The 26,706-nt window shown below is 47.8% G+C and overlaps 1 protein-coding gene across 5 annotated transcripts in view; it reads left to right on the forward strand.

Moving 5' to 3' along the window:
* SH3PXD2A (SH3 and PX domains 2A) overlaps positions 1 to 26,706 on the forward strand; it is a 275,496-nt gene that overhangs the window by 53,338 nt on the left and 195,452 nt on the right. The window lies entirely within an intron of this gene.

Consider the following 26,706-nt stretch of genomic DNA (forward strand, 5'->3'; position numbering starts at 1 on the left):
AATTTTCTTAGGGAGCGGAAAGAGATGTAAGTTGTTTCCAGGCTGACGATAAAACATCAAGAGCTTCATTTTTTATTGCTCGGGTCATCCTGATTGTTTATAGTGCTATAATGGAGTAACTGAGCATTGAAGAGGACATTAAACAAAAATAGTACTTGTAATTGCAGTCTGTATCCCTGCTTTTCTTACGCAGACTGGAGTTTATCTGAATGCTGCTGCTATTGATCGTTCTTCCATTACGTGCTCTTCTGTCCAAACATCCCTTTCTCTGTTAACCCAAGCTGTATCAAATATTGTAATGTCCAGTTGCCCTTCCAGTTAGGTGGTTGTAACTGTGCCGCATGCCTGACCGCCTGGCATTTCACCAGGTCCCTGTGATTTGAAACGGGACCTGGTGGCTTCAGGGTGCAGGCTTTCTGGGGCAGAGCAAAGGGGGAATGGGCGAAGGGTGCTTTTGGGGTAGGTGCCTGATGGGACTCTGATGGAAATGCATATATTTACTCCATTAGTTAATTTGGGTTAATTGCCAAGGTGGGGACTCACAGTCCCTAAATCAGGTGGTCCAGTGCCGTCTAACTCAGTAATGACTGTTTTTGTAGGACCTATGATATCTCATGTTGTAATGTTCATGCTTTTAGCTCTGCAGGAGCGGTGAATGGACAAGCTCAAACATGCACTAAATTTATCAGTGGTGAAGAGTATAGGTAGGAATGCAACGGGGCAAGCGTGCTCCTTGCATTTGAAAATTCTAACTCCTAATCTTCAACCCACCAGGCCGTTTTAGCAGGATGAGTAGAGTCACCACCTGGTCTTCTCAGCCGTCCACAGCAGCAGGGTCACTCTGCAGTGAGTGATGCTCAGGTCCATAGGTGCCACCCCATGTGTAGCTCCTGGGCCTGTGGGAAGAGAAGGACGGCTGTTGATGTGGCTCTGCGCGTGATGCAGCTTGCCCCTCTCGCAGCGTGGGAGGTTTGCGTTAAAAAGATTCCCAGCCTCTGACGAGCTTAGGGAGTGTTTCTGTTGGACGATGTGTGTGCATCTGAGGGTGCGTATGGAAACAGGTAGGAAAGCTGGAGGAGAAGGTGGGGTCAAACAGGGCAGGGGAGGAGGTGGGGACGAACAGCATGGCAGAGGGTTGTTGCATCAAGCTGTGGTGCAAGTGCACAGTGAAACATAAGGCAAAGGGGCAGAAAGGGAAGACTTTACTTACTGACATTGCTTCTGCTGGGCTGCGTTGACAGCAAAGAGTCTGGGCTCTGGAGTCAAAGCATGTGGCTCCCCCACCTCTGGGCTGTGATGGCCTTGGCCAGGATGGTCTGAATTGCAAGGATCACATTTCTCCTGCTCCTGTTCCCTCAGTGTGGGATGCTGGGCTTCAGCGTCCTGTCCCTGCTGTAGACATTGAGAGCTGCTGTGAAAACCTCAACCAGACCAGGGGCCTGGCTCCGTATCTGACTCACGAGGTTCAGACCCAGGGCTTGACTTCAAGACCATCCCTGACAGTCACGGGGCTGTGAGGATGGAGTTACTCCAGCAGTTGACATGTAGGGTTTGGTTTGAAAACAGCTTCCTTAAGAGCAGGATTGAAACTGAAACAAGCCTGGGAAAATTCAGAGGAAATCTGAACGTGGCTCTGTCAACATGTCTGTTCCCAAAGGTCAGCGCTGGCTCCTTGGGGAGAAATGGCATGTCCTTTCTTCCGAGTAAACACGGGCCAGTTGGCTGCTGCCGCTGTCCCGGACAGTGTGTGGAGGGGCCAGCAGTGGCAAGGTTTGCAGGTGATGGAGAAAACCAGATTTCCAGGAGGAGCCCTGAGCCGCCGTCTGTGAGCACCGACCATGCCTGCCATGTTTTGGCAGCTGTGCTGGAGCTCCTGGTGAGACCACGCTTGCGAGACTTGGCTTTTAGTGGCAGAACCCCCCATGCCTTCAGCAAAATAGCCCAGCAGCAAGCTTGCCAGTAACAGAGCTTGCTGGGGAAATTGAGATGCCTCTGGAAAAAAAATGAATAGCTGATACGGTTATTGATCTGGGAGTGCTTGTCTCGGATGATTTAAAGGCTATATAAATACCATTTTTCCTTCTAGCACTCAGTCTTAAGATGCCTTAGGATACCATCTGGCTTTGGGCAGTATCTTTGTCTTCAATGAATAAATGGAATTGTTTATAATTCTTATTTCCATCATTATTTAAATGTTTGCTTGGCAAAACAATCTGTTCAGCTTCCAGTATTTGTTTCTAAAGAGACTTTACACGTCAGACAAAGATGAGGGCCATGATGGGGAAACGGCAAAGTGCCTGCCAAGCTACAATAGAGGCCACGTTCAATGAACACGGCAAATAACCTGCAGTTGAGAAAGCGACCCAGCCTGTGGGAACCCTCCCCTTCTACTTCTGCACTTGGATGCTGTTGAGGCATAAAGCTGACACTTGAATGTTGCCCATACGCTGCAGCATGGGAATCTTCTACATGGTGGCTACAGGGTGATGTTTGATGCTCAGCACCGACTTAATATATTCCCCTGCCTGCCCCATATGCAGGCGTGGCCAGGACACGGGTGAGCTTAGAAAGTGATGTGATGGCTTAGCCAGCTCCTGAGGGTGTGATGGCAGCAAAGCAAGAATAGAGGTGATACCCATGCTGCTCTATCTCGGTGGTCTGAGTTCAGAGATGCCCCTCTGTAACAACAGGGAATGGACTTTGCTATCAGAGGATGAAGGTTTTATTTTCACTGTGCACAAAAGGTATTGCAATACCAGGAACACCCACAGGAGTCTTACACGTTCTGGACACGGTGGCAGTAAGGTTTTGGGGCTCTGGTTCAGTGGTTGTCCTGACCTCACTGTGGGATGGGAGTCTCTGGAAGCTGCGTCTCTGAGGGTTGTGTCCTCCTCCATTCCCTTGCTGCAAAAGACCAGGGTCCTGGACCCCACCATGGCATCATTGACTGTGATGGTTGCTGTTTGGGGTCATGGCACCACATGGGCATTGCTTCATACAATGCTGATGTTCTCCTGGATGTCGACAAGTCTTTATTTCCCTGGTGTTCATGTCCTGTGTGTGGAATTAGTAGTATTGAAACATTTCATCACATCATTAAGAAGCTTTTGCCTTATCTGACTCAGATTAAATGCTAATTCACCTCTGAGGTCTTACAGGAGCATGACATCAAGTGGCAAGCTGCTCTGAAGATGAGGTTTTTTCCCCTCCATCCTTGTGATCCCTCAAATGCTGTGCTGCAACAATCTGAGCTGCTCCAGAGGGGCTGCGCAAGTAGTGATCTGCTGTGATTACTCAAGGGAATTCACTGTCGCTGTGGTTTCCTGTCTTTTGCAGCCTCTGAGCAGAAGTTCAACACTGGCAGATCTTTGTTAACATTCAGTTTGTAGCTCTTCTTTAGGCAGGCTCCTGATCCTGGAAGTAAAACAAAGTTTAATTAAGCTACAGACTCTATATGTAGTTATACGAATGAGTAGGGGTTTTCTTTTTTTAAGAAAGATTGGGAGCATCAGAAAGAGGTTGTTGACTTCTTCACTGTGTCCTTTTAACTACACATGGTCTCCTACGGCTGTTCCTCAACCTTCTTAAAAAGCATCTTCCATCATCACTCTAGCAAGAGTGTGTGTATGGATGCACACAGACATATCCCTGATCCCTGCTGGAATAAATCAGAATTGCTCAACTGTGTGCTTTTGCCCAGCAGATAAATTTTATTTGGCAAGAGAAGAGCCTGTACCCCTTGGGCCAAGGGGACTGTGGGTTTTTGGTCTGCTGCTTCCCCAAAGTGCCGCGCATGAGCCGAGGTGGGCAATGCTTTGGAAATTGCAGCCTCTGACAATCCTAAGGTTTGGTTCTTTCTCTGCCTGATTTCACAAGGCCTGGATCCCACATTGAGTGCCCTGTTAATCTCATCAGCCAGGGGAGAGTGTGAAATCTGTCTGTGAGGTGTGTGATCGTGCTGGGACGGTGATGAGTGCCAGCTCCACTTCATGGAGGAAGGCCTTGGGGGGGTTCAGAGGGGAGTGTGGAGTTACTAAGTGGCTCCGATTTCAGGTGCAGAGTGAGAGCTCATAAAGCAGACTTCCCCCAGGAGACCTGACCTCTGAAATAGCGGTTATGGGAAGTATCCTGATTAGGAGCCCTCTGCAAGTGCCCTGAGCCCAGGCAGCTGGACCAGAGCTTCCCCTCGCTGCAGAGTTACAGGTACAGTCAGGGAAAACTTAGAAATTAAATGAGTGGCAGAGCTCAGCAGTGATGAACTCTCACTGCTTATTAAGATCCCAGTGGGGTGGGTTTTTTAGAGTGTGTGTGGACTTTAAGTATGAGAGAGAGGCCTGCACTGAAGGCTCTTGACCTAAAGCTGTGTAAGATTTGGGAAAGTTCAGATGTGATACCAGTTTCTAGTTCAGCTTCTCTCTCCGGTTCGGATCTGATGTGAAGTAATGCCACATTACCAGATGCTCACATATTTATGGGATAGTATTTTTAGAACAGGACAAAGACTGGAAAAGTCTCTGTGGATATTATTTGGAACCTATGGACAAATTGCTTTACCTGCTTTTTGCATGCATGTGTTTTTTATGAGTTATCTAGAAAGAGTTTAACTTGAGCAGATTTGTCCAACCCAAAAATCTCAAGGGAGCACTGCAGAACTGTAATGCATAGCAGATTTCCCAGTGGATGAATTCACATTGTCTGGAGTGGGAATCTGATTTATAAAGGATTAAAGCCACTCTGATGGGGAACAGAAAGGTTAGCTTATATCCTACTGTCAGATACTCTGCATCCACCATTTGAACTACGCAAGCTTGTTACCTGCAAAGATCCTTCAAGGAACACCAAGAATACCAAACTCCGCTTATGGGCCTCTAGCAAGCACAGAAAGCAGTGAAATTAGTCAAAAGGGTTATTTGATGGGAATTATTCCCTTGCTTTCTAGAGGTTTGGTTTGTGTAAGTTGTTCTTGTTATCAGTACCTACATCCCACGCCTATCGCTGACCTGGAGGCTGTGAGGACAGTGGGGACCCTGCAATGTAGGAAGGGTCCTGGATACAGCCACAGAGAGGAAAAGCACCAAGTTCTCCCAAATTAACTGAGTTGATTTACATCAGCTGAGGAGGATTCAGACCTATTTTGTAGCTGTTGGTTGCTTTTCGTGTTAAAAATCAAATACATCAGGATGCACGAGTCCCTGTAAGGTTGTGGTGCTAACGGAAAGCACATGTTTAGAAAAACATGCCTGAAATTAATTCTGAACCAAGATGGAAAACTTTGGTATTGGCCCCATGTCTCCTGGTTTTGTCCCTGGGCGTTATGTTGTACAAGGGATTATGCAGCATTGTGGTAAAACGGCTGAAAGCCTTTCTTCAGCAGAAGATGTTTAAAGCCTCACCATATACTTCCCATGTTATCCCATCTCCGTCTCTATTATTCTGGTGTTGGAAGGTCTCATGATAGCCCATTAGGTCTCCAGAGCAGGATTTAAAGCTCAGCCTTGGGAGGAGCCCACTTGTTTTTTAACCTTGTTCCAGGTTTTGTTTGCTGTAACAATAAAACACAGGAGAGCAATTCGGCTGTGGAACCGGCCTCAGCCAAAGCTACGGCTCCGGGGCTGCTCTCACACAGGCAGTGAATTCTCCAAGTGCTGCTTTATTAGCGTGTTTCCTCTTTTACCACAAATCAAGATCAGCCTTTTTATTTTTTTCTGGAATCTCTGTGTGAAAATTAAATTCCTCGGTAGGATTTTTCCATGGCCTTTCTTCCCTGGAGCACCCAAGCCCAAAAAGTTCAGGCATGACAATTCCACCCCCTCTACTGCTTCGCCGCTCTCCCCTAATCGTACTCAGCTTTCAATTATTTATACTGCCGGAAAATCGCGCTGAGTTCACACCCCCAGCCCTGAAACACAATTCCGCTTTTGTGCTGGGAATACAATCCTTCACTTTCATTAAGTGTGCGGAGACCGAGATGAGAAGTGCCTGTTGTGTTCGCATCCCTTGGCTCGTGATGAGAGGAGCTGGTTGTTTTCGCAAACGTCCTAAATAGCCCTGCAAGGGTTACGGGGAGTTTATTTACATTATTGCACTTAAGTGCAAATAGAAAATTGCCCAGCCATAATGGAAAGGTTATGCAGGGCTCTGTCAGGGCTCTTTTCCCTGCCACCTCGCCCCTCCCGACTTTCTGCTCTTACAGGCTCAGATGTGGGAAGGCTGTGTCTGGAAGGAGCCGTAGCTCTTGGTCCTGTTATGCCAGGGTTTGCTTACAGGACAAACAAAAGCATCAACAGGCGTCTCTTCCACTGTGGACTGTGCGTAGTCCTGCCTGCCATAGTCCTCCTCACCCCAGCCTGATTTATGAGTGTTGGGCGCTGTTTGCTTCTTCGCTGTAGCACCTGAATAACTAACCTTTTCTGCAGAAGCAGCGTACGGAGCATGAAGTTGAGAGTTTGTTTTCTACCTTATTCCCTTCCTGCTTGCCTAGAGTTGGGGCATGCTTCTCCTTTTCTGCAGCAAGAGCGGTTTTGTGTCTCGTGCAAACACAAGTATTCCCACTGCAGAACTGTCTTTTGCAATTTCCCATTTCCCTCCTTCAGGGGAAGCATTGATGTGTCTCCAGTGGAGGGGTGAGGGCAGCAAAACCCACAGAGGAGCCACGCTGCTGAGCAGATGAGTGGTGAAGTCTTGCAGAAAGCAAGCGTACTGATGCTCTGGGGGAAGCACAGCTTTGTGCACGCTCCTTCCTGGGTGCCCTGGTTGAACAACACCGGGCCAAGCTGGCGGTTTTGCTCTCCGCCTTTTGCTTTTCATTTAAAAGGAGAGATCTGGTCTATAGTATCTGTGTGGGAAAGGGAGGACTTGAACTCTTACAGCATGTCAGGTCCTTTGGCACTGTCCTGGCTGGTAACCTGCTGACTCTGCACCCTTCCTTCAGCCATTTACCTGTACAGGTGGCCGTAACCATAGTTTTATGCAGCTCCCCCAGTTAACTGTTGGGTTAGCATTTGCTCTTCCCTTCCCATGCCCAGAAGTGCAGCAGGGTTGATGGTCCCTCGGTACGTGGGTGAGAGGAGGGTGTCCTGGGCACATGCTAAGCGTGTTTCTGACCCACAGCGTTCCCAGATCCAAGCCCTGGGAGCTTTGTTCTGGGTAGCAGACACAGGTGCGCAGCAGTAGGTCGCACTGTACAGGTCTGCAGCTGCAGCAGGGCTGGCGTGAGCTGCTGCTGTCCCTAATGGTGCGAGCGAGTCCTCGCACATAGTATCATAGACTGTGTTGGGTTGGAAGAGACCTTTAAAGGTCATCTAGCCCAACGCCCCTGCAGTAAGCAGGGACATCTTTAATTAGATCAGATTGCTCAGGGACTCATCAGAGTGCTCAGGGATTGCACGTGGGACTCTTCAAGCGCAGCTGGGACCCTGTGGGTTGCAAAGCCAGCAGAGCAGAGTGGGGAGTTGCAGTCCAGTGAGGAGCTTCATGCTTTGGAGCGGAGCGAGTTGCTGACAAATTCCTGATTGACAGAAGCGGTGAAGAAGCCCACAGCGTACTAAGCAGAGACTCAGAAAAGCACCCCTGTGTTTAAGATAATTTCTGTAAATCTGAAGTGCAAGCAGGGCTCTGTACTGAAGCTGTTCGTGAGGCATCGGTGTCAACGCAGAGATGTCTCTGATTCATCAGGTGCAGTCAAGGGCAGATCCTAATTGATTTAGTGGTGTTTTTGCAAACTGAGTTAACATCGGAGCCATGCGCCTGGGTCTTGGTGCATTTGGTTTTTTTAAGGGTGTGTTAAGAAAACCAGTGGGACTTGCTGAGCTGCTATCTTCAGCCAGGTGTTTTGAGAGAGGTAAAGGACAAACCATGAAAATGCTGTGTGAGGGACAGAGAGGAAAATGCCAAATGGGAAGAAATTAGAAAGCAAAGCAGTAAAAGGACTAAGTAAAATGATAACAGGGAAAAAATTATTTCAAAGGACTAAGGTGAGTTTAATGATCAAAGTTTTGTCTTACAGGGAGTGTATCTTATCCACCTGGAGCAGAAATTATTTCACAGGCTTTTTGTTTTATCTGGCTAATCTCTGGTTTTTGACACCCCAGGGAGTTGGGATGTTTTGGCCTCTCTGTGGTCTGGGAAGCCTTGAAATCCAAGTCGGGGCTTGTCCTGGTCACTGCAGTGATGTGCTGCTGCTGCCTTAGCAAAACTGGGGTGTGCGTCTTCCTGGTCGACAGGAAAATACATTGTGGGATGGTACATGGTGAACACCTGCATCCTTGTAAGAAGTCCAGGTTGGCTTGTTGTTTCTGGTGCATTGGTGGTCATTAGTGCAGCTTTGCAAAAACCTCTATAGCCATCTGCAACGTGGGTTTTGTTACTGTGATGAGGGTTAGAAGGTGCCGGTCTCTGACACATCTCGCTTGTACGCAAGAGTAGGATTCAGCATTTGATGTTTCAGGAGATGGCAGAGCTTTGTTTGCCGTTGGGATCTGTGAATAAGGTAGGTGGAGCAGTAAAGGGCGGTGTGCTCCACGAAGGTGGTCCCTGACTATCCTTATGCAAAGGGAGAAGTTTGCAGAAAGTGTTTCCAAAGTGGAGAGACGCCCTGCAAAGTTTCAGGTTCCTTCTGGGTGTGGGACAGCTCTGGATTATACAGCTGAGCAGGGCTGTGCTGGGGGTTGCAGGAGCATTAGGGCTGTAGGTTCCTGCTTGTTGCTTTTAAGAAACCTCATGTCGAATCCTATTCCACTCTGAGGTCAAAATATACTTCATCGCCTTAACGTGGGGATGTTTTTTGTGTAATTAGGAGCTGGGAGTCTGCGGTGTGGAACAAGGAGTGGGGAACTGCTGGTGTGGCAGGAAGGTTATCTGCAAATATCCACCCATAAAATGGGGGCTATAATCAGCCCTCCTGGAGAAAGTTTATTCATTAATGTTTGTAAAATGCTTTGAAGTCTTCGGCTGGGAGTCTTTTTAACAGAGCCAGACGTTAGTTGTATTACAGTAGCTAAGCCAGACCTTAATGACCACGTTCCCTTTCCTCCCCCCCTGAGCCCCCAGCCATTTCTAATAGGGTTTGGTGAAGAAGTGAAACATCAGCAGAGTGACCAAAGAGAAGTGAACTGCTCAGCAGAAATATAAATACTGCTTTTCTTTCTTGGGATTATGTCCTGGTCTGGTGGACTTTTGCTGCCAGGAGTGGAGTTTGTAGAAGGGATGAAGAGTTTATTTGCAGGCTTGTACCATATTATCCCAGTTGGTAACTGGCTTAGGGTCCCCTTGCATTAGTACTCACTGGTGCCCTTTGGGTGATTAAAGTCATGCCAGCTTGTCTCGATGGGAAGCCACCGTAGCGAGACTGGTGTGCTGGGATGGGAGGGAGCCGTGGCTGTCAATGGGGTGCATGGCAAGCAGGGGAAAGACTTTGCTGGGGTGAAACAAGGAGGCCCCAGAGCACGATGCAGGGGAAAGCTTGTTTGACGGGACGCTCAGCTCTGACTGCCCGAAAGTGCCCCTTGCTCCATGCCTATCCATTTCCTACAGCATTGCCTATCCCTTATTGATAAGGGAATAGTATTTGCCTTTTGATTTTCTTGATTTCTGGTGTCAGGAGGTGAGGCTTGGTGATGGCGTTGGTGGCAGCAAGGGTTGTTTTTTTCTTCCATCTGAAGGAAACGGGGTGGGTTCAGTCTATGCTGTGTCCCCAGAGTACCTGTGGGTGGGATTGCAGTGTGGAGGGAAGCAGGTAACTGGGTGCGCCAGGAGTCGTGGTGTGAGGACATGTCCCAAAGAGAGAGCTGCTGTTACAAAATTGTTCTCCAGGCTTGCACCCATTTGCTCTGGTGGCAATGAGGAACATCTCATTAGCGTGGCCTGGTGTGTCGTGTGTTCAGACATGGCTGATAACCTTCCTGGCCACTTCTGATGCCCTGGCTCATTGTGCATCCCTTCTCTGGCCTCGCCCAGGGTTAGGCTGGGGTGGCTCCTGCCTCAGGAACTGCTTTGCTAATCGTTGCCTGAAGATTTGAGTTGCCCACACATGCCTTGGCGTGGGGAGGGCTGCTCTGCGTTGGGATGGTGGGTCTCATCTGGGTGAGAAAGGAGATGTCTCCAGCCCGGAGGCAGAGCATGCTATGTTGCATGCACCCTGTCGCAAGCAAGGATGCCGGGAAGGTGCCTTGGCAAAACAGAGGAGCCAGCATCTTCCCCAGAAACCTGACTTTTCTAGTGACCTGTCCTTGGAAAGCACCCTCTCATCGTGGAGCTTGCAGCCAAAGACCAACCCAGCCCTTGCCTCTAATCTCATCTTTCCTCTTCAAGTCCGGTCCCTGGAAAGATGCAGCTCTCCAAGAAGACATTCCAGGGGGGTTTAATCACTGTGCTCACTGCAGCCGTGCTGCGCTTGTGGTATAAGCACCTGCTGTTTCATTTAATTAGCAACAAATGGGAGGCGTGGGTTGAGGGGAAGAGAGAGCAGCACCCTGGTGAAGTATTTGCTGCGATGTGATGTATTTTATTTTGGGTTCAGAATGGAGGCCATGAGGAACATTTTCCAGAGGGCTCCATAAACCACCTCCGTTCACAGGGTGATTATTTGAGGAGGGAGGGGGGTGTGGATTTAAATCGGTGCCGCTAATTTCTGCAAACAACCACATTATTTTTAATTCATACTCCAGGCTCCCTCCACCCATGGCTTGATGTTAGGAGCTGTGAATTTTCCACATCATAACAAAGTCCCTCTATAAAAGAGAGCCCTTAAATATATTTTTAAAAATTGATTTCAGATACGTCAGGCTCTCAAGTAAGTCAGTCTTCAGAATGGAAAACTCCTTCCCTCATGGTGACCTGTTAATTTATTTGTATTTCAGTAGCACATACCAGCTCTGAGCAGAGGTAGGTCTCTCTGGTGTTAGGGGCTGGAAAATGCATGAGAAGCCACAAGCCCTGATGAATATGTTGAAAGAAATAATGCCTTTGTTCATCGTGATTAGTTAAGCTCGGGAGCTCTCTGTTGAGATAAAAGCATTACATTGCCAGCAGCGTTTCACCGATGCAGGGAATAGCGATGGGGATGACTGGGGTGAGACCTCAGGATTGAGCCACTTGTGCCGGGCACTGGCTGCTCCCCTGCCCTTGGGAGATGAGCAGCCAGAGCTTCCTGCAGGGAAGGTTACAGTCGCAGCTCCCATGTGCTCCAGCCCACCAACGCTGGGGGCTGTTTTCTTCCATGGGTGTGGCAAGTTTGACAGAGATCTCTCATACTTTTGGTGCAAACCATAATTCATAGTCCAAATACACATAAAGTGTATTGGCTTTCTGGCTTATTTTCTTAGGACGATGAAAGCACCACAAGGGCTGCAAGGAAGAGCACTGTTTTGTTGGGGTTTTTTTTGCCCTGCCCTGAGTAAAGCAGAAAAATTGTTTTCGAGATTTGGGGTTTTGTTTCCCCATTCTGTAAGAGCTTTCATCACCCATGGATTTTGAGAGAGTAAATTCATTTGTGGCCATCAGGTGCTAAGATGCAGCGGTGACTGGGGTTGTGATGAAAACTCAGACTGATCTTTTTGTTCTAATGCAGAGTTTTAAATTCAGTCCTGAGTGTTCAGTTCTGGTCCAGTGACATTAAAAGTTCACAGAAAATCCTCATCTTGTGGGACTGTCATCATCTTGAACACCAGAAATATGGAAATCCTTGCCATATGTCTATCCTACAGGCCTTCAGTATTAGAATAGAATAGAATATTTCAGTTGGAAGAGACCTACAGTGATCAGCTAGTCCAACTGCCTGACCACTTCAGGACTGACCAAAAGTTAAAATATGTTATTAAAGGCATCGTCCAAATGCCTCTTAACACTGACAGGCTTGGGTCATTGCCTGCCTTTCTAGGAAGCCTGTTCCAGTGTTTGACCACCCTCTCGGTAAAGAATATAAGCCAATTTGTAGTTATTCATTGCCTACGCCGTCCTTGTGTGCTCACTGCTTTCAGTAGCACAGTAATAACTCCTGGAGACTTCCCAGTTCCAAAGGCAAATGTAAGAGAGGTTTCCCTGGGAAGGGAATTTGGTTGTACCTGAAAATCCAGTGTCATTGTGGAAAAAAGAATCGCCTTTGCATGAAGTGCCCAAGCTTGGAAAAGTGGTCCTTCTGCAACCTAGAAATAACAGATTTTGCAGAAATCAGCTCCTCTTCTTGCTTTTCTGAGTTGTTTCATTGGTTTTTTTTGTCTACTTGCAGGCACACAGGGCACATCTCCTGGGCCTGGTGGACTCCTACAAGTCAGTGTTATGCTGAGAATCAACCCCATAACCCCCCAGCAGCGTCTCTTCCTCATTTTATTTTTCCTCTTTTCTCTATATTCGTATCTGATGTTAGAAATAAGTTCTTTCTGTGTGGATCAAATCTGGAAGCAATACCTCAAGGGACACATTCAGACTCAGGATAAAAAGTTAGGAGTTCTTTTTCCACCTTTTTCTTTGACATTTGAGAGATGCTTTTAAATAGATGAGATACTATTACAGTGTCAGCCTGCCTGTCGTTGGAACCATTGATGTTTGAATCATATTCTTCTGCTCAGTTTTAACAAAAAGGCAAGAGAAGCCGTCTGGCGGTTTGCCTTGTTGCATGCCTCAATACGGCTAAGAAGGGAAATTTGTTTTCCTTTTCAAGCTTCTGTTGTATTTACGCTGTCTAATGCTGTTCAGTCCCAGCTCTTGCTGCCTGTAATGGAGAAGAGCCCCTTTGCTTGCCCCTTCACCTGCCGGTGCTTGCTTTCGAAATACGAGCATCTTCCTCCAGCTTCAAATCCTTCTCCACGTTGATACTAATCTGCAAGGTTCAAAGCAGGGTTGGGATTTCAAAGCTTCCTTAACCATGTTAGATCTGCAGTGTGACGCTCAGGCGGTGTTGAAAGCCCGTGTGTTGAAGCACATATAATCACATCTCTGCACCTGTTAGAGCAGGGAAAATTTCTTCTGAGTTTTGTTTCTGTTTTTCTTAAGCTGCTCTCAGGTTTTCCTCCGTTCCTGGCCAGCGTGACGTTCTCCTGCATCTGACCTCATGGAGAGACATGCACCAGCCCCAGATGAAGGGCTAGAAACAATCATCTGCACCTGGCTGAGCAAAATAGGTTATTTGTGTGTATGCGTGTGTGTCTGGTAGTGTAATTTATTTGTTCAGTTACTTGAGCCAAGGTTTCCCCCCAAAGGAAGCCCTAATTAAGCGAGATAACTTTGCATCTGGCTTGCTGGCAAAGAGCAGCTCACTGTGCTTGCATGCGTGCTGGCCACAGGTGTGTGGTTCCTACCCTCCCATGCTCTTTTCTATCCCTGTTTGATAATGGAGGGAGGCGAGCAGTAGCTGGGAGTGGGTGAGGCTGGTGTCTTGCTTTCTGATGGAAAACAGGCCATTCTGTGCTCAAAAGTAGTGTATCTTACCCTCAGCAGGGTACATGTGTGGAATCTAATTTTTGAAGTTGCTTGTGTCCTGGTAGAAAGCAGTTGGTGTGTCATTTCTCCTCCCACCTCCTCCCCACTCCACTTCATTTTTGTTGTTTTTTTTTTTTTTAATTGAAGTTTTAGGGCTAGGTTCTGCAGATGGCTGAAGGGGCAGTTCCCTAGAGAAGCTGTACCCTGATCTCTTACAGCCATAGTGCTGGGGCACTGAAGGGTGATCAATAAATAGCCCTGTGGAGCACACAAGGATCACATGGGCTCGCAAAACCAGCAGCCAAGTCTAGATACCGCAGTGCCATCAGACAGCTTGGCTGCTGCTGGTAAGGGAATTACAGGCCTGGACACGGCCAGAATCTCATTGATGCAAGTTACTGTGTTCCTGTTCCTTTCTGTGACAAAGCATCATCAAGTAATTTCTGGAGGGGTCTGCGAAATGTTCATTCCCTGCCTGAGCCAGGGGCTAGGGCAGAAGAGAGCTGTGTGGTACCTGCAGCTTGTTGGTTAGACTTGGACTTTCCAACACATCTGTGGGGATGTTTCCACAGTCTGGGCATCCTTCTGATGTCTCTTTGTTGTGGATTTGTGTGATGGGGAGGAGGACAGAACAGACGAGTGCAAACCCATGGGGAGGATGAGAAATAGCCCTGGATGCCTGCACAGTGCCCAGCAGGGTCAGTGCAAGATGACTGTTGCGCTTGTCTGGCCTGCCTGTCTGCCCCATCCAGCTTCTAAAGCTGGTCACAGGACATAGAAAGGCATAGAAATCTGCATCCTCACTGGTCTTGTCCTGGTGGTTGGACATCAGCCTGGCCACCAAAGCAACCTGTAGGTCAGCACCTTCCCTTCAGAAATGCTTGGGAAGGAGCTGCTGGATGTGATGAGTTGTGGTTGCCTATTCCTTGCAGCTTGCACTCCCCAGGACCCTTTCCTTGCATCACCCAAGCACACCAGCATCATATAATTAGTGTATACCTCACCTGGCCAGAGTGGATTGCATGTGTGGCCAGACAGGCTGGAGAAAACTTGTGTTTTCATTTTATGACAGAGGAAATGCCCAGTAATGTACAGACAGTCCCTGGTGATGCACCTCCCCTTGTATCACTCACAGGAAGAGCATCTGCCAGAGGAGAGCAGGCATGGATGCTCACTGGCAAGGTGGACATGTAGCCAGCAGCCTACAAAGCAAGGGGTGCAGGTGTGCAGCTGACGTGGCTCTGCGGCCACCCTTAGCTTAAAGCTCAGGAACCCGCTGTCCTGGTGGGAATGGGAGAAGCATCTCCTGCATGGGCACAACAGCTCTGGCCTTCAAGGCAGCACTGTGCTGGCCATGGCAGATAGCAGCATACCGGGTACCTGCTGCACCTGGTCCTGCTGGCCACAGTCCCACCATCAGGTCTCTCAGAAGCCACCAGGCAGGGATAGAGGCTGGGAACCACCTGAGGGGAGGATGGAGCTGGAAGGAGTCCCTCTTCTCCCGGATGCAGGCGTCGACCTCCGTGTGCAGTTTGTCCCTCACGACTTGTAGCAGTTTTATCATCTGCAAGTTTGGAAAAGTCACAGCCCTGACAATATTTCTTGACAATGTGCCTGCGCCACTTAAAAGCTACTGAGATTAAAAAAGACCAAAAAAACCTCCACCATCGTCAGAGACCTCCATCGACGCTTTTAATACCCTGCCAAATATTACATGTGATTAGTTGGTATAATACACAGAATACCATCTGGTCGGCAAGCGGCGCATCCAGGGATGGATTATTATTATCTGAATGAAAATCCTGGAATAACACACGAGCACACAGAGTGTAATGTGGAGGCCCTGTAAACACTCGCTGTGCCCACCCTGCTCTGAGCAGCACACGCAGCCACCATGGCCGTCATCCAAACCCATCTCTACTTTCCCAGGGTTTGCTTTCATTCTTAATTAAATTAACAAAGCTGCTCAGGCAGACTGGTACTTACAAAAATAAGGTTTTAGTCCTAGACTTCCTTCTCGGGGGCCTGGGTTGGATTTGTCCTGCAGGATGTGTTGTTCCTCCTTCCAGTGCAGTCTTGTGTCATGGTGTGGTCCATCTGCAAGGTCCTTTGAGACGCCTGCATGGGTCCCCTGGGATCCCTCTTCTGGGCATGGGCTTTAAGGACTTAGATGTTACCCAAATCCCCATTTTTTTTCAAAGAGAGAAGAGTGTCCATGCTGCGCATCAGGGCAGCCATCAGAAGGAGCTGGTGTGGGTTTGAGTGTCCAGCTAAGGTGCTTGTATTGTGTGGTTTTGCTAGTGACAGGAGGTTTCCTTGAAACAGCTTTTCTGATACCCGGAGACTTTGTCTCCCCTACCCAGAAGTAAATCTGCAGAGAGAAACCCATCCGTGAGATGCCATTGCCATAGGCACTGGTAAGAAGGACAGACTTTGAAAGCCTAGGTTCGTTCTTGTATTCCATCCCCTAAATCCTTCCCTTCCTCCCTCCATTACAAGTCCAAGTGGGCATCCACAGCTTGGAGTCTGCTCTTCCTGCGCACTGGACACCTTTGCTGTCCCTATGTGGCAGATGAGCATCCTGGGGAGAAGCCGGCACCCGGGGCCAGGCAGTGCCTGAGCCGAAGGGCCTAAGCTGGCTCAGGGAGCGTAAAGGCTGGCAGCTGGCTCTGGACTGTTGGAAGCCGCCTGTCCTGTGGGCTGCTGGCTTACCTCCCTCGAGGCCCAGAGCAAGGTATCTGTTACACGTGCAGCTCCGTTTGCCTGCTCGGGCAGTGGGATTTGTTGTCTGTGCTCCTTTCTAAATCCCCCCAAAGACAGGAGACACATGTGTTTGGAACCAGATACTCAGGCAAAACATCTCAGGGTTTGGAGGTGGGGAGAGAAGGAGAAGAGAAGACAAAGGAGTCTCCTCCCAGCGTGGAGTTAAAACCTGTGGTTGTGTTTTGCTTGGCACGGTTTCTTCATTGTACTGAGCTGGGCGGTCGCTCTCCCCTGTCTCCCCAGAGCTACAAGCAGCGTCCTACGGAGATGAGTAGATACCATTTCAGATGGATTTTCTGAAGTAAAATGTGCCATTGTGTGCGGAGCTATTGTTTCTGTTTTCAATATTGAAGTTACTCGTGGTTTCCAGGGGACAATATATCAAGCAGACCTAACAGGCTGTAGAGAAGATGTAGATTATGAAAACAGAGGGATTAAGTTTCATACATTTGGAGCTAAAGTCTCATCTCTCTCACAGTAGTGTAAGCAGGGGAGTAGTCTTGCAGGCTCACGAAACTCTACCAATTTAACTAAGGGTGTGTTTTTAAGCAGGTTTAGTTAAAACTGTGGTCACCACTGTGTGAGCAGCAGAAGTCTCTCTAAGGATGGATTCTGTGGGGGCAAGATCGATGACTGATGTATAAATCAGGTTTCAGAGCGTTCCTGCAGCAGGCTTTGCACTAGTTCAAACAAAATCCATTTGCAGAGATGGGAGTTGGCTGGCTGGGTAGTCCCTGCCTAAAACACATAGGAAATCAGTAGTTACATCTTTATGAGAGCAATAAGTAAGGGTAGAAGAGGGCATTGCATGACAGATGTGATTCTCCAGCCCTTGACACCCCTATTGCTTTGGGGGACCAGCTGGACCCAGGAGGAGTCAGGCTGGTGTACGAGGGGACACTTAAATGAAGAACCAGCCCCTCCTGCAAGATGCCATCCTAAATCTGTGGTGTTGTGGAGCAGGTCAGGAGTTTTGTTCCCTGGATAATCTGATAGCACTGGACACAACGGACCAGGGCAAAACCAAACCAACCTGCGAATCAAGCTGACCTTAGTATTTGGTAACAGCAATGTTTGATAACAGATGGCAACAGCTAATGTTTGATAACAGCAGCTATGTAATTAATAGCAGCACTCTGCTGACGGCTCTGTGCTACTTTTAGGATGCACCCTCCAGCACCTTGCTTGCAGCTGCAATGCAGTGTTTGCCACTACAGTTGGGGGTTTCCCAAGGACCGGAGGGTTTGCAGCCCTGCAGCTTCCCACCGACCCGTCCAGGCTTTTCGCTGGGCAGAGCTGCTCCGGCCTGCACAGTCTCTCCTGGGCAGGATTTAGGCACTTGCATTTTTTGCATTGTGAGCCTTTTTGGGGTGGCTCAGTAAGGCTGACGCACCAGTAAACCCAAAAAGCTCAGTGGGGCTACACTGTATTTCAATGGTTGGCTTGAAAGGCTTGAAATGTAAAGAAGGATGGAAGGTAAATATTTTTTTAAAATTCCTAAGGGATGTAGGAAGCAGTGATGAATAGAAGTGACCTTGGTGCTTTGTTCCCTTTCAGTGAAGCTCTTAGAGTTGTCATGGTATTTAAAAAAGGGACCTTTGCTCTGACAGTGCTGTCACATGTAGTTCTGCTGCTGTCTGGAGGCCAGTGTTATGGGAAAGCTTGGTCCTGCATCCCTTCATGTCCAAGGGCAGTTGTCACCATTGCTGCAGTGTCTGTCACCAGAGCACGTTGGGCTCTTGCTGCTTACGTGCAGTCTGAAGGGACCCTTCAAGGCCTGTGATTTTTGTAAGGATGAAAAATTGCAGGAGGTGAGGAAGGATGCTCTACAGCTGAGGTCAGCTCTTCTCCCCAGCCCAGAATTTTGCTGTGATCTGGGGGACATGCCCCGGTTGAAAAATCTGAGCATCTTGCTGGGCTCTGGATGTGCTAGCTCCGGGTGTACTAGCTCTGGAAAAAAGGCAAAATGTTTGCACCCCCTCCCAACATTATAAGCCTTCCTCAGAAGCTTGGCTAATTGACCTGATGGGCATGGCATCAGCGTGGCTCTGACATCTCTGCACGACCCTCCTGTGCCACTTAACTGCGGCATTCCTCTCTCCGTGCCCCTCTGAAACAGGCATTACGGTATGACCTTACTTTCCAGGGATGCTGTCGGGACAAATCCACTGTAGATACTGGAGTAACAAGGGACGTATAATTACCGTGGAGAAACGGAAAAGTATGAAGTAGCCTTTGTCCAAGCGTCTTCCAGTGTGGTTAAGTCGGATGAGGCCAGTCTAATTTAGTACTGGGGAAAGAAAATGCTTCTGGCAGGGGACATCAATAGCTGCTCTGTGAAAGGACAGTGTGGGCTTTCTGAGAAGCTCTTCAGAGATGCACCAAATGCCTCTGTTATCCCAAACCAGCACCTCAGAATGTTTTGCCAGTCTGTGTTAGCCACAAACGCTGGGCTCGTTCTGTGGAGCCTTTAGAGAAAGCTGCATTTCTGTATGAAAAATGGCAAATGTCTCGGCTGGGAACCGGCATTCCCTCTTTTGATGGATCATGTTGGGGAAAGACCCCTAGTCCCTACTCCCCCCTTCTCCTGCCCTGGCTGTTTTAGTTGGATACTGAGAGGTTTGTAAGATTTCCAAGATTTCTGGTGGAAATTTTCAGACCTGTGAGAGGCATTTCCCTTTGGGGATTACACCATGCTGTAAATGTCTGTTCTCTTTATTTTATATGCGTTTTCCTGCTTTTGTTTGACTTTCTCATGGATTGCACTATATTTAATTCAGAACATATCCTATAATGCTGTAATTGTCAGGCATGTCAGCCTGTTACCCGGACAGTTTTTGCTTTAATTTCTTTTTTCCTTTCAAATAAAAGGAAAGCCAGTTGCTGCTGCTTCTCAGGGATTGAATTAATGCACTTCTCTTGCATGCTGTGGCATCATGTAACACCAGGAGAGAGTCAGTGTCACTGGCTGCCTGATATAATTATTCCTGCTGCACTGTGGAACCGGTTACTGCTTTAGGAAGAGATGGAGTTTCACCTCCTTCTGCTGCGTAACATGTCAGTTATATGTGTGAGCAGCTAACAGATGGGCTGTGCTGGGCTTAGTCTGTTTCATGCCCTCACCCAAAGATCTCCAAGTCTTTTGCAAACTCTTTCTAATTGATATTATATTCAGGAACAGCTCTGTTTTCACTAATTTTGAAGGGGTGTGAGTTAGGCAGACCTCCTGTTGTCTTGTGTCTGTGAGAGCAAACTGATTTGTTGTTCCTGTGAGAGGGTGAAGTAGAGGAGGAATAAAAAGAAGCTCAATGTGACCCACATCCAGGGGAAATCCTGCAACAGCTGTATCCTGCAGAGGGATCTGCCCCTAGGGCAGTGGTGTTGTTCCCCATCGTGCATGGATTTCTGTCATTGATCTCAGCAGGTACAGTTCTGGGCTGGGGTAAATCAGGTCCTTTCACTTATGAAACCATTGAGGAAGCGATCTTTTCCGAACAGGCGTATAACAGGTGAATCTGTAGAGACAGGCTCTCATGTTCTCTACTCTCTTGCTTGTTCTCACCTGCTGCCATTTAAATGCTGATACGTTACCTAATAGCATGAGATCCATTTGATGGAAATGGTGGCTAGCCATTTTCTTAAGTTGGAGACCCCCTGGCATGCTCTAGTTAACTGGGATTTGCAATATGCTACAGATGGACAAGCCCACGAATAGGAGGATAAGCATACCCGAAAACCACTGATAATACTTTTTCCGTTTGCTTCTGTCTTGCTGATTTTAGGTGAGTACAGTTCCTGTAGATGGATTCAGTCCCTGACTCCTGCTCTGCAGCATAAGGCTCAGAGCGTTTGATGGCTCTTGATTAAATCTCATGCCACCTTCCTGAGGTCTGTCGTGCATTTTGCAGGTGCAGAAGTGGAGACAGGGCCAGAGAGGTTTATCCATGGGAAAACTCTGGCAGACGACCTGAATTCAACCCGATTCTGGCCTTTCCCTTTCTTGCAGATCACACTGTTTATAACTCAGAATATAGCTGATGATGCTGTAACCATCAGTCATGTCAGCGAGCAGCACAGATGGCTTTCAACTTCAAAATGAAAGGAAATTGCTGCTGCTCCTCAGGGTTTTAATTAATAACCCTTCTTCTATTCTCGTATCTTACCTCCCCTTCTCATCTAAGCTTTTGTAACCTACATCAGGGACTTTCAACCTTTTCTGATTTGCAGATGTGCCGAACCCCTCCTGTTGAGGGTATGAGTTCCATCATCACCAGTTTCAGATCCCTGGTAGCATCTTCGCTTTTCTTCCAGTTTCTTTGGCAGCCTTCTCTTAAAAGTGTGCACAAAACCCTATACGCGTACAGACGCCTCCTCTCCTCTGCCCCATCTCTCAGTTGTCTGTAGCCCCTCTTTCCTCCTTAGGACTCTGAGATTAGATCAGCCTCATGAGAAGGGATCACCAAGAGCTGCGATCACCATGTGCCTGGTGCCTAAGCGTCCTCATGTGCTTTACCTTTCAAGTCCAGCAGTGGCTAAAGTAAAGTTATTATTATGAGGCTTGCCTCATTTTTGATAAGAAAATGCATTTTCTAATGAGCACTTGGAAAACGGGAAGCTAATATGTGTCTTGGCATTTAGTATAGGAAGAGTTGTAGCCTTTGGACAATTTGAGTGATCGAAAGTAAGGAGGCAAACTTGCTGGGGTTTCTGGGGGCACCTTGCCAAAAATCTGCTGCTCTCAATCTCTTGGTCATGGTTTGATTTTCATCCGCTATTTCTCTGGGACAAAAGTAAATTAGACACTCCAGAAAGGGAGCAAGGCCCCATCTCTCTCTGCAAAAGATCAGGGTCCTGCATCCGTCTGCAGTGGTGGATGTTGTTTCACTTGCCAAAGTACAGGGTTTGGATGAAAGTCATCCTCAGGGTCTTTGTGTGTTAAAATAAATCTCCCATGATTGCAGTGCTGACCTCCTGTGGGGCTTTGATTTTTATCTGTGCACATGGCAAACCTACATCCACTTCAAAAGGAACAGCAAGATATGCACGCTGATAAGAGGTTATGTGGGTGTCCTAATTTGCTCATTTTCAGAGGTGTGGAGAACTTCACTGTTCTGACTGGGGGAGAGTTGAAACTGCTGCAAGGAAGGAAGGGGAGGAATTAACAGCCCAGCAGGAAACTCCAGCTAGAGCCTGTGCTGTAAGGCATAGGTGGAGGTCAGGTAAATGGCTAAGTGGATTAATTTCAGGGAGTTAGATTTGGTCACAAACTTCCAAAACCTCAAGGCAAAATCAGGAACTATGTTCCCACTGGCAAATGCCACAGGATCAGCCCATTGAACAGTTTATATGTTCATGTTCCCCGCATTGGTTGGCTTACAGCAGAGTAAAAGCCTTTCTTGCAGAAGAGATGCTTGAAGCCCCTTAGCATCAGATGCTTGAAGTCCTTATATCTAAAGCAGAAAGAAATGTTGTTTTATGAAACTCTAACCAAGATAAATAAAATGTAGTAAGTAAATAATTATCAGAAAGATGCTTAGCTTCTCGTCCTCAGAGATGCTACTTGTAGCATCTCAAAGGGTGCTTGTTTTTCTTTGTTAAGATTTTTAATCAGGTGGTACTGTCGCAAGGCAGACAGGGGCCGAATCTTATTTTCACAGCAGAACTGATGCGGAGTGACCGCAAATGCCATCAGCTGGCAATTGCTGAGCCCGAACAGTCCTTGTGTGCAGGAGTATCTCTTTCTTCATGGTATACTTGCTTTCTTGGGTAAAGGTGGCCTGAAGCAGAGATGAGAAGGAAGTAACAGCTTAGCTGTAAGTGAGGACACTGGCTGCACCTCTTGTTTGCCATTTACATGCCTGAGGCAGCTTCCAGAGCTCCCTACATTTGTATCAAAAGTGTGGTGACTCTATGTTATTTGCCTGTCAGTTTCTAGACTTCGAAGGATGAATTTGGGTCATGTTTGCAAATTCATGCCTTGCATCATAAAAGCTAGAGTCATTTTTGTTTGGTTGGTTTTTACAGTGAGTGCTAATTCTCAAACAGTTGTTTAGCTCCAAGAGCTGGGACTTCAACAAAAAGGGCAGTTATTGTGAGAGTTGATACCGCTGAAATCTTCCTACGCCATTCTTGCAAGTCAAGTGATCTCACAGTGCAAGTAATAAGGAGTGGAGTGGGCCAGCACTCTGAGCCTGCTCCCATTTTAATGAGCAGCCACTCACAGAAGTAATTCCCTTGATTTTTAATGGGATTAATTGCATGATTATTTGCTGACCACTGTAAGAAAGTCATAATCTGGACCACAAGGCTTATAGCAGATCTTCTAAATGAGTTTTGCGCAGAAGCAAGAAGGAAGCTGCTCGGAGCAGAAGGCAGGACTCCGTGCAGGGCTTATGTAGGAAAGCTGTTGGCATATGCAAAACAGTTTGGAGAGACAAAGGCTGGGGAGGTGACTTTAGTGGTGAGTTATTTGTGGACGTGCATCTGTTGTGCCAGAAGCAGGAGTGGGATGTGTTTGTTCAGCCTGAGTCCAGACATACTGCCCAAATGGGTGGAAGCTCACTTCCCGGTTTCCATATACCCTCCCTGTTTCCAAACGGATCCCCCGCCCTGTGGTACAGTGACATGGTAATGGATTTCTTTCTGCTGATCATGCTCATCATACAACTGGAGGCTCCCCCGCGGTGGGATTCACATACTAACACCTGTAACCAGGTATGAGTATGAGCTCCCCCAGGTTTGACAAAATGCATTGCCCGCTTGTGTTTTCTTGCCTGCCCAAAGCCAGCTACCGCTCTAACTCCATCCTTTGGGACTTCGCATCCAGGCTTCCCTTCTTTCCCTTCATGCTGGGACAGTTTTACTCTAGGTGATGGGAGGACTTTCTCATTCAGCAAATTGTGTCCTGAAGTTAAATGTCATATATCAAAGATGTGAGCAACAACTTGTGGAGAACGCCCATGTCTGAGCAGAATAATCTGTGATGTTAAGTGAAGGATTTTTTTCATCAATCATATGCATATTTGCAATAATAACAATAATAATTTCCTTTCATCGAAAAACATTTGTCATGGGCTAAAGAGTTTTTGACTTTCAGATGCTCTGCAGACATCTAGTTAAGTGAACTGAAAATCTGTTTATTGGTCTTTGGCTGTTAATCATCCACGTGGGGAAAGTGGTGACTACCAGTTTCTGTGGTTCAGCCCTTAGATCCCTCCGTTCCCAGCTGCTCTGTTTATCTCCATGGTTAGTGTCTCCTCTCACAGAACTGGTCTGAGTGGGGCTGTTAGGTGTTGGCCCAGGATACCCCATCACCTCCGGGAGACTTGGGATGTTTCATTCAGGTCCGTTGCTGTTTTTTTCCCCTGCATCCATCTCTTCCTCATCTTCTGCTTCTCATCCTTCTTCGTGGATGGGACGATGCAGAATCCTGCTTTTCTAGAATTTTAGATCTAACTTGCACTGGCTTTGAGTGGCAGAACTGGGTGCAGGGAAGGGCTGAGGAAGGCTCTGTGTTTCTGCTGGTCTTTGTTTGTCTTTAACATCCTGAAGGGTTTCCTGCACTGCAGAGCTGAAAGGCAGTCGTTACCTTCCAGTCTGTGTTGCACGTTCTCCGTGCCACTAATACTTACCTGGACAGACATAGTTATGCTGGGAATGCTTTTTTAGGTGTTCATGAGAACAGCCAGGCATAGAGGCAGGGGCAAAGTTTCGGGGCTGCAGTTACGTCTTTGCTCAAATCCTTTTTAGGTCTGTTGGGTTTCCCATGCCATGCCTGACATTCAGACAGTAGTTTTCTCCTGAACCTCCTGCACAGCTGCCCAGCACTGTGCCATCTCTTGCTGGGGCAGCACAAATGCAAGGCCCAACTCATTGGTCCAGGGGCTGATCCACAAGCCAGCAGCAAGTGTCGTCTGGGGTCAGGGGCTGGGAGAGGGACTGTCACACTCCTCCATGGGTGCACAACCTTGTATGGGCTTTTAGAGGAGCAGCAACTTCACTCCTTGTCTTCTGTTTCACACAAATGCATGCCTGTTGCCCATTAGGATACTGTCTCGTGTATGGAAGAAAATGAGAAATCTTCCATGTTTCCTGAGGACTTTGCCTTGGGACAAGCTGTGTCCCCATGAATTGCATTGGTGGCCTCCTGAGTGCCTCTGCCTCCCCAGCTCCCTGCCATCCAGACCCTCCCAGCAGAGGCAAGAGCCAGGGCAGAAAGTGTAGTCTAGGATAAAGTTTAGCAAAACTCTTCCAGCTGCAGTTTATTGTATCTATTTTGCTGATATCCACCCTTTAGATAAATAGTGCTAAGTTATACACGTTGTGACTCTCTTGATGTGGTTAAAAAGGCTTGTATTAGCCAAGCTAATCTAACTCCAAGAATAACCATGGGAATTTGACTGTAATGGTTCCAGCTTGAATCAGTCACCGTGTAGTAAAGTGAGAATCGCCTTCCTGGCTAAAAGTGTAGCAACAGGGAAACTTCAAGTCAGTCAGTGGGGATTCCCTCCCCCTCTTTCTTTTTTTTCTTTGAACAAAAGTCCCGCCTGCCCATGCCTGACCTCAGACACCCAGAGCTCTACCTACAAGAAAACAAAATTTCCCATTTTCAATAAAAAACACGTCTCTGTAGGCAGAAAAGTGAGTTAGCTAACAATCTGCAAAGCTATGGTCTATTTATTTACCAAGCTGACTCCCTGATGGGGAAACATGTGGGATCTTTTAACTTTTTCTCCTGCACAGATGTTCCTTCTACTCCCGAGTTTCCTCTTGATCTTTGGTTTGCTGTACCATATGGTGAAAATGCTGGAGATGTTGTGTGCGGTGGAAGAGGAGAAGGATGCTGTGTGCTTGAAACAAAAACAGTAAAAAAAAATTAATAATCTGTCTGTTTTTTCCCCATGTTAGCAAAAAAATATTTTTTAAAGGAAATCTGTTCAGGTAGCAAAACTGCTGTTAACTCACACACCCTCACTGCTGGACATGTAGCATTGCTGAGATTAAATGCTGATTGACAAGCTCCTCCCCCTGCAGCTTTTGCTGCCACTTTAGGTATTTGTATTGAGCCGTAGATGCAGCTCAGGTGAGGAGACAGGGATCCTGCAAGGTCAAGTAACAGGTTCCTTACCTTCCTCAGAAGCAGCAGGGCCTGTGAGTTGAAAGACATCTCTCCTGGTCTGTTGGAAATGAATCACTGGGCTAGCAGGAGCTTTGGTGTTCCCGCAGCCCAAGGGAGCTAGGGCTTCCATGTAGGATTATCAGGGACATAGAGCATTGCATTGGACATTTGAAACATGGGAGGGAATTAAATAGAATAAGAAGATTTGGGTATTTATCTTGGTAGCACCATGGGCTGAATGACAGCGAAAGGGTGCAGAGGATGAATGGGAGGGGCGAGAGGCTCTGGCAGTTTTCAGGGCTGTGGATGGTCCCTCTTGGGCAGGTCCATGAAGGTGCCACTGGAGCAGGTGCTTCATTCCTTTCTGGCTGAGGTTCTTCGTGGCATTTTCAGCTGGTGTTCAGCCTCAGTAGTACTGGTCCATCCAGGTTCATCACCCAGAGAGAAACTGTAGGGCTCATCAGGTCAGCGTACTGCTTTCTTAGGCTTGCTACCATAGAAAGTCACTGGTGGTCCGCGGTCTGCTCCACTGTGCAAGCTGGCCATAGCCATCAGTACCCCTTTGAGCTCCTCAGGTTGAAGGCTGGTTGCGACTCTGCGGTACGACAGGATCCCGAGCCTGGTTGGCCCTCAGGGCTGTGTTAGAAACGGGTGGTTGTGGTGGGCAGGGTTTAGGAGCTGGTGGGGCAAGATCTCAGCTGATGTGGGTGAAACTCTGGCTCAGGTGGTCCATAACCATGTTCTGAAGAGTGGTTGCCGTGGGCTGATAGCACGCCCACTGTGAGCTGTTCCTTCTGGCGATTCATGGTGGTGGTGTCCTCTGGGATGCTCTGCTCTCTGCCTCCCTCCCTGCTGCCCTTTCCTGCAGTCCTCCATGTAGGGACTGCAGTGGAAGATATTCCCCCAAAACCCATCTCTCTCTCCCTGGGAAAGCAGGAGTGCTCTTACTGCATGGGGCAGTGGGCAGTGCCTTGCCAGCAAAGAAGGCAGAGTGGCTGTTTTATTAAGTATGCTTTAATCCTGTTGTTTGAACAGCGTTTTTAGCCAGGCGGGTGGTCTGTTGCAGGGACAGGTAAAAACTGTGTCTCCACAAAGCGGGCAGGCTGTGGATTAGAGACAAGGCGTGTGTTTTGTAATGAAGAATGAGCGCCTAATTTTAGAACGTCAGCAAGGCCAGACTCAGATGTCTGCCTGGGCCCTGTCCCAGCTCCTCTGTGCTGCCAGAAACTTGCCCTCCTTTTCTTGGAGTGAACTGTGTCGTACCTTTTTCTGTACAGACTCCCCCGCAAGGAAGCAGAGTAATTCCTGCAGTTGCTTTGCTTTGCTAATCCTCTTTTAAACCACACACAGACCAAGAGGTCCCCTGGTCCCTGTGCAGCCAGTCCGTTTTCCCCCTAAGACGTTTGTTCTTT

The sequence above is a fragment of the Chroicocephalus ridibundus genome, chromosome 6 (genome assembly GCF_963924245.1).
Source record: "Chroicocephalus ridibundus chromosome 6, bChrRid1.1, whole genome shotgun sequence".
In the NCBI taxonomy this organism is placed as follows: Eukaryota; Metazoa; Chordata; class Aves; order Charadriiformes; family Laridae; genus Chroicocephalus; species Chroicocephalus ridibundus.